Genomic DNA, 14,998 nt, shown 5'->3' with positions numbered 1-14,998 from the left:
AAAGCACCAGAGGTAGTGGGCCTGGGATTTTACTTCACCATTATCTGGAAGATGAAAGCTGCTGGCTGTCTGGTTTGCCTTCCCCCCTCATACCATGGCAAGCAGCCCAATTACCCCACAGGTACCTAACAGATGATCAAAAGCTTTTATATTTTTTTCTGACTACATCAGCTAGTCTAACAAAAATAAAGTCATCTTTCCCTGTATTTCCTGGTATCCTTAGAAACCTTTGACATTTCCACCACCACTTCCTTAACACATTCAATATGGGAGGGAAAACAATGAGAAATGGGGAGTTAACCCTGTATCTTTGGTATCTGATTGATGATAACCCTGTACCATCCCTGCCCAGTCAGTCAGCACAGTCATCTGATGACACTGTAACTATTTTAGTGTCAGGAGTATTCAGGTTTAATTGGGTAAAGTCCTGCCTTTTTGATGACACTTCCTTTGCTCTGGTCTGATCCACAGAAGTCTGAAGCTGACTTTATCAAGCCCCAGCTGCTCAGAATTATCTGCAGCTCAGGTAGGAGACACTCATGGCTGTAAATATTGACTTTCTCCTTCAAACCCTGCCGGGGCTGACAAATGCTGTTCTCTGTTCCCTCTTTAAAGCCCGATTAATAATACTGAGGAGCTCAACATAATCCTGACTCCTTTTGTATTACTGAGCCAGTGACTCCTTTTCTAATATTGAGCCAGTTAACCTCTGTTCTATTAACATTAAACTATAAAATCCAATAAGCAACGGCTGGGCTTTAAATAATTGAGAACAGGCTACAGGGTAATTAGATATTATGGGCTGGGGGTGAAGAAGATCTGATAATCTGGGGAGAGATGCAAATCCATMGTGAAAACTTCTCTGGAGAATTACTCCCTTTTCATTCAGGGGCTGCTAGGGAGGCTGTGCCATACATAACCCTGCAAACTACTCTGTCAATACTGAGTGGATTCAGGAGGAAAATATGTATAATGCTGACATGACCAGGATGGAATATGTGACAGACTCTAAGCAAGTCAGATGAATATTTCTTAATTAGTGCAGGAAACATGTTGTAATTCAACTATATGAACACTCCTAAGCATTTTCATGATTTATTCATGGCTATTCCTAGCTGCTGTGGAAGCAAACCATGACATACTACRGACTTCTCAGCTTCCTGTTGATAATAAAACCAAATCCTCTGGTAAATAATGCTGTAGAAAGTCCTGGTGCTCCATAAGATTTTTTTTCAGGCAGCACTGCAGGAAAAAAGGTTCAGATCCCAATGAATCTGATGGAGTTAAAAGACTTACTCAGATCTTATAGGATCACTGAAATTGGAGACCACAAAATTTAGGGCAGGACTATCACTTGGTAGCTGTTGGCACAACTGTGTTTAAAATCAAGCTTTTGTGTTGATGAAAGACACTGGTGTTTGAATCTGATAATTTTCAAGGAACTCTTGAGAAGTTTGGTAAAGAAATGCTTCTTGATATCCTCTCCTGATGTTTGCAAGCCTTGCAAGAGCTGAGTCAAAATGTGACAGAACAATATTCCAGTATGACTAAGTCAAAACAGAATCTGACTGGACTAAGCCATTTTGAACTGAATGGGACTGCTTATGTGGTTAGAATTTAGGTACAGCTCCAAAATTGGTCTAGATTTCACCATCAGTCTATTCATTCCCTTTTAAGAACAATTGTTCAAATTGTACATCTCAAAAAGGGACCATGAAGGGCACCCTCAAATAGTAGCTTTGAATCTTTGTCAGCATTTTATTTTTAAAAATGGATGGGAAAAAGGGGTGTTTAATGCTCCTGAAAAGAGCAGTTCATCTTCCTGAACACAGACTGCTCCCAAAGTAGAGAGAAAATCCTCCAGAAAGTTGAATTATTGACATCTATCACTAAACCAGAATTCCTATGTTCCTAGCATAGTATCTGAGCTGAGGTGAATCTCTCCATGATTCAGTCTGCTTCATGTGTTTGAGGTGCTGCACACACTCATTCCTGCATGCTGGGAAGTTGTGCTTCAACTGTTTGTGATGACAGTTGAAGCACAGAGAAAGGAGAATTCAGGCTTACATAATTTTCTGCTTTTCTGYATATCTTTCTGCCCAGGGTTCCACTAAACAAATGAGAAACTCTTAATTTTCAGCAGGAAAGCACAGATTTAAATGCCAATATAGCAGCTAGTCTGGTTCTCTTGTGCCATTTTGGACAACTGTTCACATCCAGAGTGTATTCATGACTGCCTTGTGATCTCAGTAACAACCCTGAATCCCCTGGGTAGCACACAGGGCAGCATSTCTTGTCTTAAATTAATTCTACTCGAGGCTTCCTCTGGAGTCCCAAGTAAAATCAGAATGATGCCAATGTCCCTGGAAAGCATGAAGAGACAGCTTTGGAGGTAAACTCAGGATCTCAGATCAGCTTTGGCATTTATTCATTATGTGGCAATTCCCAGTGAGGGTCTTAAAATTTTCTACTGGAAACACACACAAATGGAAATCCTCCAAAAGAKGGAACATATATGCTGTTTATAGATTAAAACTAGGTTATCAGGAAATTAAATTATTTTAGTGAAAATTTGGCTGAAAATCATCAAAGTCTCTTGGGTTGAGATAAAAATAGAAAAAAATTAGAAAAAAATAGAAAAAAAATAGAGAAAAAGCATTGAGCTATTTCTGTCAGTAATTTCTGATGACTTCGGTGGTCTGTAGAATTATGCCCTCTGTGTCAGCAATATTGTTATAGAGATCCAAATGAAAACCTAGTCCTCACTTTGAGAAGCAGACATAAATACTATGAAAAGAGAAAGAGCACAAAGAATAAAAGAAATTTTCCTTTTTGATCCATTTTATATCTTTGCTGCAAGCTTTGCTGCGAGACTCTTCATAATGMTGAGTCTATACCCTCCTTTCACAGCTTAAACAGAAAAATTTATAAATGATTCAGCTTTTACTGCCTCTCCAAACACAAAGCTCATCTGCTTGTTTGTGAATCCTTTCTTTGCTCCCTCTTAATTGCATCCATGTGTATCAGCAATCACTGATGCTTCTAATAATGAGAGAAAACTTACAAAGGCTGAATGCTGAGAGTGGCAATTCTGAAGTGTGAGTCTGCTTGTGCACTGTGTTCATTTTCTTTGTTATGTGGGGGTGGGATTTTGTTTTTCCAATGTGCAGCAGAAGCAGCATCCCTTGGGGCTGAGGAGATTGCTTCTTGGAACCGTAGCCAAAAGAAGAATCAGGAGTAAACAAGAGAGTTTTTTTTTTCTTTTTTTTTCTTTCTATTTTTTTTTTAAAAAAAATACTATTTCAAAGATTTGCTTTGTGTGAAATAAGAAAACTTGCAATACRTGTTTAATGTTATATTAAGCAGGAAAACATGTCAGGCATTGCAGTTTGGGCTGATAATAGGTGGCAATTTGCTTATTTATTAATTCCAAATTTCTAGGTTAAGGGAGCATCCCTTCCTGGATCTAGGCACCCTACAAGATACTTAAAAATCCAATAAAATTAAAAGGAAGAGCACTAACAAACTAGGAGAAGCCTTTTTGGACACACAAATAACAGTTTGCAGCATCCTTGTGATCCATCCTTCTGTTTGTTTCCTTCTTCCCWCATTTTCTTCAGATCTTCTCAGACCCTATGTGCAAACACAAACCCTGTAAGGACCAYCCGCAATGGGATTTTCATGTGCCCTCCAGAGCAGACCTGGGATTCTTTGGAAGCAGAGAAAACAAGGATTACAAGCTGCATCATTCTCAGAGAGGATGTTCCAGTAGTATTTTCTTTTCTCATGTTCAAAGCAGGGTTCAGCATTTCTGTCGGTCTTGCCTGTGGGACCAYGGGAAGAGAGAGAGCATTGGATCAGAAAAAGTTGTGAAGAGCAAATACACTGATACAGAACTGAAGAACTGTTGCCAAATGCTGAAACAAAATACTTCAGACTATGTAGAATTATAAACTTTGCACCCAGGCATTTTTAAAATATTTTTTCTTGCTATAAGAAACCATACAAAACTTGYTCTCTACCTGTATGCACACATATTTGCAAAATTAATATCTGAAAATGTTAGGACATGTCAGTATAAAATAATGATATTTAGTATAATTTTCAGCACTTTRGGCATATACTGGTATGGTATTGACTTCAATAATTTATGAGCATARTTGATATTTTAATTTCCACAGCATTTTTATTTCTGTGTTTCAAGACCAACAGCTTTCTGATTAGTTCTTTTTTTTCCCTTAGGTGTCACCTGGCTGAAGAAGGAGCAATGTGAGGGAAAGTTTTGCTCAACTTCTGCAATCTTTAGACCCCTCTCAGTACAACCAGTATATTCAGAAATGAACATACATGGTTGCACAACTGCTTGTGTTGTGATCTCTAACCAGATCCTGCCTCTAAATTCCCCCCATCACCTGAGTTGGARTGAGTTAAAATTGAGTTTTGCACTGACTGTGAGGGGAGGTTTTGGGAAATATGTGCCATAGATGGATATCCTTGGCTGATGCCTGAATTTTTTCATGAGGATGGTGATAAGTTTACAATGCCAAGGGGTGTCCTGTATGGCTGCTTTCTGAGGCACAGAGCCATTTCCAATTTAGGTGTGATTTRCAGCCTGCTCTTGCTTTCTTCCTGTCCGATTGCATGAACTCTGTAATAATTTGTGCTGGTGTGTTTTCTTATAGGGTATAATAATCACCCTGTGTTCTTCATTTCACTAAAGGCAGGTACATTTTCTGTGCAGCTCTATAGTCACAGAGTGTGTGAGAAATAGGAATGTGATGAGCAGACACATCTGGTGACACCATCAGAGGCTGTGCTGGCTGTGCTGCTGGCTGCACAGGGCGTGTGCAGGTGTCAGGTGTGCAAAGAGCAGCCCCAGTTTGCAGTAAGATGATTAATTAAATGATGATAATTAATGAAAAATGACAGCAGAGCCCTATGAAATACAAACCTGCAGCTCTCAGCTGATGATGCCATAGTGGGCTGCTCCTGGTGGTATCTACACAATGTCAGAACCCTGCAGARGTTAAAAACTGGATGGTTTTTGGGCTATGGACCTTAGATCCCTCTTGGATAACCAGCCACTGAAGATGATGATCTTTGCAGAGGAATCAACAGGGAAAGGGGGCTTTAAGGAGAGCAAACCCATGTGGAGGTGGGACAGATGGAACAGAATATCAAACAGAAGAAGCTCTGGCTGGTATTGTAGAGGTAGCTGGAAAAAAAAGCTGTGGTGGCAGCAATGTCAACATGAAGAATGCAATGAGAAACTCATAAAAGAAGCAGAAATATGAATTTAAAAATTTTCTAACCTGAAATACTCTGATGTATATGAATAGCAGACTGAGAGGGCTGCATCCCCACACAAAAAATGTCCTCAAGGACCAACTCTCCTTCAGCTGGACCAAAATAAAAGTGCATTAAAGCATCCTGATGCAATTTGGATTCACCTTGAACCTCTTGTTAAAAAGGTATTTTTTTTTCCTTAATTAATTCTTTTTCCTTTAAATAATTTTCTCTATCCTGTTACAACCCAACAATGTTCATCCCATTAAGATCAGCAATTGTATCATGCAGCTGGAAGACTGTGACATCCACCAGACACTGAGACACCTCATGTGCAGATTATTTCCTTTGTCCTGTAAAGACTTGGATTGGGCAAGAGCAGCTGGATGCTAATCATGCAAATGACATCCTTAAAAAGTCTGTGCAAYACAAGAGGTGATTTCTTTCTGTTAACTGCACCTATGTGAACCCACAGAAAATTGCCCCAGATTTGCAGCACAACTCACAGGCCCAGAAATCACTCAGCCTACTATTTGTCTTTGTTCTCTTTTGCTTTTCTGTTTGTTCTCTCTGCTTTCCTCCATGTTCCAAGCCCACCTTCACCTCTTAGAGCATCTTGAAGCATTTCACAAATGTAGGTTAAATTAGCGGTTTCAGACCAATCTTTACAAATAGGAAGGAGCCTTTAGCACAAGACTAGAGTGGTTCACTCTGTTTGCTTTGGATCTGTAGGATGAAGGCCCTGCTGGACAAAATGGGCATGTGCTTATTGAAGCTGACACCAGGAATGTTTTTTCTCTGACACAGGGTGAAATTCAGCCAYCAGTTTCTTAGAAACCTCTAATGATGAGTCTAAACCCCTCCCTACAGTCTATTCCAGCTTTTGAATATCTATCTCTGAGCCACAGCAGGCATGAAGAGCACCTGATTTCTGCTTTCTTTTTGTGTATATCTTTCATGTTGTTGATGTTTGTTTTCTTGSTCTCCTTTTTTTCAAACKGAACTGAGCCCTAAGTCTTTCCCATAGGTCACATTTTCTAGAGCTCTTGTTGTTGTTTTTCTCTACTCTTTCTGATTCATGCATTCCTTGAACTTTGCTACTCAAAGCAGAAGAGTGTTTTCTTACTGATTTGGTCAGCTTTGAATTGCAAAGAAGAAATTCTGTTTGTATTTCAAGAGTTATTTTATGTTGGTGGCTTTTTTCTTCCTTTTCCCCTTTGTAAAGCATTTTGACATTTGCTTCTCTTTACTTTGTGATCCTATAAAAACCCCAAATCCTTTTTGTAGAAGAGCTGCATAATCAGTTGCTTCTTATCTCTTATGCAGCTGATTATTCTGTGGTTTGTACTTGTACTGCTTCYCCAAGGGGACAGTCTTATCAATTCTTCACACTGAAAGGCAGAACATACTTAGTTTATAGAYAGATTAACCATATTCACCGTAAGTCTGGCTGGTTTAGTGTCCAGGGAGAGTGTGACTGCATCTGCAATAGATTTGGAAATTAACATATAATTCTTCTTTTCCTTGAGCATCTTTTATCCCAGCCATGTGCAGTTCATGCACCTGCTGCTAAGCACTATCCCAGAACCACTTTGGAACAGAGCAAAGTCCAAATCTAAAAGGATAAAGGATGATGTAGTTAATTGAAAAACTTTTTTTTTTTTCTAAAATGATTTTATGGAAACATTCAGGATTTGACGTCCTGGTATTTCCTGAGGCTGAAGTCACGGGCTGTAGTATTTCCCAACTCTAGTTCAGAGCTGAGTTACAGCAGGGCTCCTCTCACATGCCAAGTTATGTAGGAGATTTAGGAACTTCATGCTGTCTCTTTGCATGAGCCTGAACATACTAGCTCCTGGTAATTAGTAACTAAGGGAAATTAATAAATGACTAATATGGGGAAATAACTGAAGTCCTACCCATGTTCTTCTGTAATGAACAGCACTTGCACTTTCCTKGTTGCTATTATCACAGTGTGAGCTCTGACAGTATAAGAGAGCTGGGAGTATAGATCCATTTGCAACAATAATAATAATATAAAAAAAAATTAATCTGGAGGAAACAGATCCAGTGATTGAAGTAACCCAAAAAAATTAATGGGAATGCAGTATTATTCACTCAATGATTAAGCTAAGTTGATGCTGTACAGGTCAAATGTCACAGCTGTCATTGTCTGAAATTTCTACTAGGGCAAAACCCCTGCAAACAAARTGAGTCTTCTGCCATCTGCATAGCCTGTTTCTGACTGAATTTTCACTTGGTTATGTCCCTTTCTTGGATGTGGTTTTGTGCTCTGGYGTGCAGCAGCTCCCCAGCACAAATCTCTGCTCTGAGCTCACAGAGTGCTCTGTGCTGCCTGCTGGCAGAGKGGCATCAAATCCAGTTACTACAGCTCTGCCCAGGCACCAATTAAGAGTGATCCTAAAATATGTTGTGCTACATAGTCTGAGAAACCTGACAGCTGTGTTATGAAAAGCAGGAAGATTGGCTTTTCCCCCTAAATCATTGAGAAATCCCCAGTGACATGGTATTTGTGAACAATGAATATAAATAATACATGTGTTTTTTTACAGATATGGTTTAAAATATATAAACAGTTTAGGAGCTGGGCTTAAYATCTCTAACATCCCTGAGAACTCTGCTTTACTTCTTCCCATCTCACTAACATAAATCCTGTCTTGGGGAACTATTTGCAAGCCCAAGCTGGGGATTTCAAGTCTTTGTGAGCACCTCCTGCCCATATCACAGTGGATCAATCAATACCACAGCAGCCTGATAATGCTCTGCATCAAAAATTCTGCAGAAGCCTTATCAAGACCTTCCAGGGAACGAAATCATAGGGTGCTATTTTGAGTGCAAAGGCTGGCCACACGTTTAATGCCACAGTGAGAGTGAGGTTGTTAATCTCAGCACTGTCAAAAAGTTGGTACCTGAGGAAGAAATAAAAAAATAGTACCAGCCTGCTTTTGTTTTTATGTTTATGGCTGTGCAATGCAGTATTTCCTTTTCTTATTCTGTCTTTTGTCTTCTTCAACAAATGTCCCACGACTGTGATGTAACAGGTCAAGTTAATTACTGATAATGCCACTTGGTTTGACAACAGGTTGGCATATATTTCTCTTTTTTCTCTTTTTTCTGTATACTTTTGCACATCTGTCCATTCATGGTATCAATATTATGCAGATTATCCTGCAGGACTTGGCTCCTGAGGCAGAAGAAGGACAACAATTTTATAGAATATTCRTATCAGTCATGCACATTTTGAAGCTGTCTCTCCAGTACCTCGTTGTGATGCAGCCACTTCTCCCCTGAAAACCAGCTGTGAAGTGCCTACTACAAATGCAAATCGCTGCGAGAGCCTGCAAGGCAATTCACTCTCTGGCACCGTGGCACTAAAATTTTGAGGGGGAGTAAGCAACGTTGTAATTTAACTCACAAAGTGTGGCTTGCTCTTGCTTCTGTTTGAGAAGATATGGTAATCTCTTCCGAAATCACTCTCACTAATCTCACAGCGTTTACATTAATCACAGCCATTCATGCAATTCCTGTAGAAATCAAGAACCTGTGATGTCTCTTTTCACAGCATCAATGTGGTGGGTAATTAAAAGATAATCAAGTAGTGTCCTAGAGTTCTGGGCCATCATTTCCCACTGTAGCCAGCATGATGGATTAAATCAGTAATTCAGCCTGAAAAGATAGAATCCATGTTATTTTTCCTCATTTTAATTCAAATAGTAGAGTTTCGCCCTTTTGGTAAGATAGATGATGCCATTTCAGAATATTGTATGTTCGTGGGTAGATTTAGGAGGGGAGGATTTAATAATAAGGCACAGGAAAAAGGGAAAGAGGTTGTTGACAGAGCAATGAAATACAGACAGCACAGCAAGGTGGGCAAAATAGCAATCTTGGAGCTCAATCCCTTCTGAGCACARGCTGCAATTTGGTGCAGTTCAGCCTGTGGATCTTCATGGATGCTCTGAGAGCTCTGTTGAGTTTTTTCTAACAGAAATGTTCCAGTATAGCTTTTTTTTCTATCCACTTCCTAAATTCCTGCATCTTATTTCCTACTTTCTTTCCTTAGGGAAGATCTCACTCATTTGGAAAGCAAGAGGCCAAAGTTCAGAAACTACAGGCTAGCTGGTGTAAATCTTTGAAGCACCTCTGGAGACTTTGTTAGCCATTAATCCGCTCTGTGATGTCTGTGAATGGTAAAATTCTCTGGGTTGATGGGGACCAACATGAAGGTGTGCAATAATTATTCTCTTGGCTCAGCATCAATTTGATACCTTGGTCTGTTCTCTGTTAACACAGCCAGAAACACAGAGCTAAACCCTTGAGGCTCTCACAATCAGGAGTCTTGTCCATAAGGTAAAAACCACACAGTGTAAACCAATCATGGGAAAAGCAATTTTTTAAGAATCCAAGTCTCTTGAAGGCGTTTGTGAAGTGCAATCTCTGACAAGAACATGTCTTTGCTGTCTCTCCGTAAAACCCTGCCTTTGGGCTCCTTGTATCAGTAAAGGAAAAACCACTCTCTTCTCCTCAGCAAACTGTCAGAGTGTGTCAGTAAAAGTGATGAACAGCACTGACAAGTTCGTGGTGGTATCAGTGCTTGTTTTCAGTAAGCGGTGTGACCTTGCRTTTGACTCTACAACATTTGTCATTAGTGATAATTAGGTGTGCTCTGCATCCCACAGCTTCCAACTTTTCTTTACCCAACTTTTTCTCTTCATTCTCTTTCATTGCTTTATTTTCTGGGGCTCTTCCTAGAGCACATTGCACCAGACATACGTAGTTATTTATACTTAAGCTCTTACTTCTACTTGGTGAAAAATATGAAGCACATGGTTAGTTTGGATTGAACTGAGAATGATCAATTATTAAACAACTCTGAGATCTCYGTGGGTCAGAGCAGAGGTTCATTTTGCTCAGCACTGTCTGTGAGAGTGGGAAATAGAGGAGGCAAGCAATGTGGAGTGATATTTCCCAGCACATTCTTCCAACCTCTAATATGTGACTCAGCAACTTCCTTAGTCAGAGGTGATAGATCTTTGTGTTTAGCATCCCTTTCTCCATTACTTTGTATTTGTGCTTTGAAATATGTTTGCCTTGAAATTTAATGTACAATGATTTAKAAAAGCTCCAAAGGCCAGACAGCTCCAGGTAGTGCTGGGTGCTGACCTCTGTGCCCTGCATTACTCCAGGARGAAAAACTGTCTCCTATGGACTGACTATATCAGATTTTATCTTTATAGTGAGGGAGTTTGGGGTAGATGTTCCCCTTCTCCAGTGCTGTGCCGGGTCTGGGCAGCCCTGCATGAGAGTCCCCAAGGGATTGACTATTCTCAKGCTTTCACCTGTGTGAAAAAGAGGYTTTTATGGTAAAGCTCTGCGTTGCTCCAACAAACTGCACACTGGTTTCTCAAATGATTTATTTTCATTTTGTTCAGTGCTGTACTGATCCTGCAGTATAGCTGATTTAATGCCCTTCCATAGCAGTGACCCATCTCTTAATGGGAAGTAATAAAACCTGACCTATAGTCCATTTTTGTCCCCCAAATAGTGATTATATTTTAATGTGGAAGGAAATGTTCTCATGGAAAACATTTCTCAAATAGAGCAGTATTAAAAAAAATAAAAACAAAAAGGAAACGAGAAGGAATGGAAAGAAAATGGGACTTACTCTGCTTGTTTGCTCCCTGTGACCTGACAGTAATTTGTGTGCAGTATTAAATAAAAGAGAAGTTACCATAAAGTTTCATATTGTCTTCCTCTTGAGGGAATCATAATTGTAAAATGGCAAAGCCCAGACCCAGTTTGCTGTAATAAATGGATTGTATATGTGAATGGCTTGTGGGGGTAAGTGGTGAATCTGTTGCTTATGAAGGTGTTTATTTTATATTGCTTTTGCGTGCTGGGCCATCAGTCTCCACTTGTTTGTGTTTTTATTAAATATGATGCCCACTCTTATTTTATGAGAAATGTTTGTGCAAGGTAATCTATTTGATTAGTTGTCTGAATATTTACCTAATGAATATATATTGCATATGATTAATCTTCTTATATTTTACTGTTCCAAGCATTTAAAAAAAAGAGAATATAACCAGAATGGGCAGCTTCATGCTATCTAATAAACTGCAAATGAATAGAGGCTTTTAGCAAATGTGTTTGAACTTGCAGTTCATGGCTGGCTGRCAATGTTTTGCTTTCAAACAAAATGAGTTTTCTCAAAGAATCTTTTTCTTCTCCTTGTTCTCAACTGCACTGAACTGAAATGCCTTGCAGTTTATATGATTTAAGAATTTGAACTGTGTAATTGGATGGGGTCTGCAATTCATTTCCATCCTGTGGTTGTGCTTGTCTCTTCTTGTTTCATCAGGTGCTACAGAGGGAAAAGCTTTCCCTCTTCACAGTAAAACAAAACACTGAAAATGTTTACAAGTTTGGGCGCCTCTAGCAAAGCCCTTTTATTCTCTAATGTGTTCTTATAAATTAGAATGTCCCGGAAGCTGTTTTTCCATATGTTATATAAGGGAAAATTGTGGACTTCCTTTAATACACACTGGGATTCTCTCTTAATGACTCTGTCCCTTGAGGCTGAATTTTTATAAGCTCTGCAGACAAAGAGTGATATGTGGCACACATTGTGACCCTTTTGTCATGGAATCAAAGTCATGTAATGGAGCTTTTGGTCTGTCTGTTCCCCTTCTAYGGCTTTTGATGGAGGTGGCCATTGTCACTCAATGATGGAGAGTGGCTCTGTCCCTGCCAGCACTGGTGAAGCCACATATTTGATCTCGTGGTCACTTTTGGGCCCCTCACTACAAGAAAGACACCAAGATGTTGAAGCGTGTCCAGAGAAAAGCAACAGAGCCGGTGAAGGAGGTGGAGCAAAAGGACGTGGAGCTGGGGAGGGGGGTCAGTCTGAAAGGACACTCAGGGGAGACATTATCCCCCCTGAAAGGAGGTTGTAGCCAGGTGGGAGTCAATCTCTTCTCCCAAGGAACAAATGATAGGACAAAAGGAAATGGCCAGGGGAGGATTAGATTGGATATCAGGAAACATTTCTTCATCAAAAGGGTTGTCAAGAATCAGAATAGGTTGCCCAGGGAAATGGTAGAGTCACCATCCCTGGAAGTTTTTAAAAGACATGTAAATAAGGTACTTAAGGACATAGTTTAGTGGGGGCTTGAAAATTCTGTGTTAACATTTAGACTTGATCTTGAATGTATTTTCTGCCCTAAATGGTTCTGTGAGAATTAAAGACCTTAATGATATCTTTGTAACTTAGGTAAAAAAGGACCAGTACACTGAACAGTATTTTTTAAACTTTAACATTCATAAAAGAGCTTTTGTATTTTGGGGCTGGATTGGTATGGTTAAAGCCACATTGTGAATTACTACTGACAAGCAGGACATTTTGTTCATGACCAACAGTCTTTATATTGCCGGGAAGGCCACCAGCTTGGACCAACTGAGTCTGTGGGAAGGTCATGGTGATGGGGAAGCAGAGATGCTGATAAAGGTAGGGATATCATCCCAATAAGTAGGAAAGTAAAGGAAATAATCCCTTTTTCCACTGGCTGAAAATTTTAAAAGTACTCCATCCCATTGTTCCAAAACCTTCTCAAGTTTTCATGGAAATGTATGGCGGTTTGGCCTARTGGCTTATTTTTTCTTTCCCCAAAGTAGGGGAATGATACCAGGTAAGAYTATTAATAATATAAGAACCAGCATTCTGGGCTAGATTAAAAGAAGGTAGGGTCCAATCCTTTCTCTGATTCCCATGGGTGAGGATTAACAGGTTGTATGGGAAGCTATTTTTATCTGGTGTATYCTACCTGGCAAACAGCAGTTCAAAGAATTTCTGAGCCACCATTAACCTGCAATTACATTCTCTATCAGTGAGATTAAACTTTTTTATGAACCAGATTCTGCTTTTGTCTCTACTACTTCCTGTGGCAATTAGTTCCACAATTTAATTATGAAGTGCATAAAAATAATTTCTGTTGGATTTGTTYATTTTTTTTACCTTCCTTCTGATCACTACGTTTCAGACTGCCTCTTTCCTGGGCATCATGAATAATTATTGGCAATATTTCTTGTCTGTCTAGTTCTTATACAGACCTCTCCTATCCTTTTCTTCCCTTTCTCTAATTCCTRTAACCTATAATTTTGTTATGCTTTTGCCCCCAAATGCATTACTTGGTATTCATTAGTATTGAAATTCAACTGCAATCTTATCACCCTGTCATTCAGCATTGTGCGCTGCTTTTGTGAGTCTTTGAAATCAGCACTGAATTGACTGTTCTGAATAGGGTTTTGTTMTTTATTCCTTTCCCTAAACCATTTATGAATATGCTGAGCTGAACAAACCCTGGGAGGATCCTTGAGGAACTTCCCTGATAACTTTACCTGTCTCTCTAGTTTKTTGTGATTCCTTTTGTTTCTTGTGTTTTAATGTGTGCATTAATCTCTAAAGACATGTTTCTGTTGGTCTGTCCATGCCCGTGGTTGCACCACATTATTTCCCACCCCTATTCACATGCGTCTCCTCCAAATGAAGGCTTTTTTTTTTCTCAAAGGGAGACCTTCCCCATTGATTACAAAGGACTGAACTGGAAGAAAGGGCAGTGGAGTTAGGAGCAACACAGTAAGCTTGGAAATCCCACTGATAAAGGAGGCTGTGATGGCTTTCTCTTTCCTTCATCACCGTTGTGTCTTAGGTTACATGGAAGGTGTAACCAAAAGTCTGTATTCTGTCACCATCTCCATAAGCTGTTAAAATGAGGTGGAGGAGAGCTCTTCATCCTCTCTGTGACAGCCCTGATAACACCCTTGAGGGACCATCTCTGCTAATGGGCTATCAGGGTCCCTGGGAATGAATCGTGGAAATACATCATCCCACTTGGAGATCCCTGCCCAGAGAGGAGGAGCTAGACATCCCTACTGGCACATAAACTGAGGGTCTGGAACACTGGGACACTTCTTCTGCTGGATTCCCAGAGGAGAAGAGTTGGAGAATCACCACTGGACCTCCAGAGACAAGCTAGACTTTTCTTCAGGATTGCTGCTTTGGCAAGACCACATCCATCACTCCAACGGGACTGCAGCCACTATTTAACCAGACTGCTACCACCACCCTGACCAGGAGGGTGGCAGGTTGCATTCTGATTTGTCAAATTAAGCTGTTTTATTCTGTATCATTTATTTTATTTTATTTTATTTTATTTTATTTCATTTCATTTCATTTCATTTCATTTCATTTCATTTCATTTCATTTTATTTTATTTTATTTTATTTTATTTTATTTTATTTTATTTTATTTTATTTTATTTTATTTTATTTTATTTTATTTTATTTTATTTTATTTTATCTTATTTTATTTATTTTTTTCCNGAAGAAAGGCCAGTGGAGTTAGGAGCAACACAGCAAGCTTGGAAATCCCACTGATAAAGGAGGCTGTGATGGCTTTCTTTTTCCTTCATCACCATTGTGTCTAAGGTTACATGGAAGGTGTAACCAAAATTCTGTATTCTATCACCATCTCCATAAGCTGTTAAAATGAGGTGGGGGAGAGCTCTTTATCCTCTCTGTGACAGCCCTGATAACACCCTCGAGGGACCATCTCTGCTAATGGGCCATCAGGGTCCCTGGGAATTAATCATGGAAATACATCATCCCATTTGGAGATCCCTGCCCACAGAGGAGG

The sequence above is a fragment of the Malurus melanocephalus genome, unplaced genomic scaffold, assembly GCF_030028575.1.
Source record: "Malurus melanocephalus ecotype Western Australia unplaced genomic scaffold, MMel_1.1 scaffold_52, whole genome shotgun sequence".
Classification (NCBI taxonomy): domain Eukaryota; kingdom Metazoa; phylum Chordata; class Aves; order Passeriformes; family Maluridae; genus Malurus; species Malurus melanocephalus.
This window is presented reverse-complemented; position numbering follows the sequence as displayed.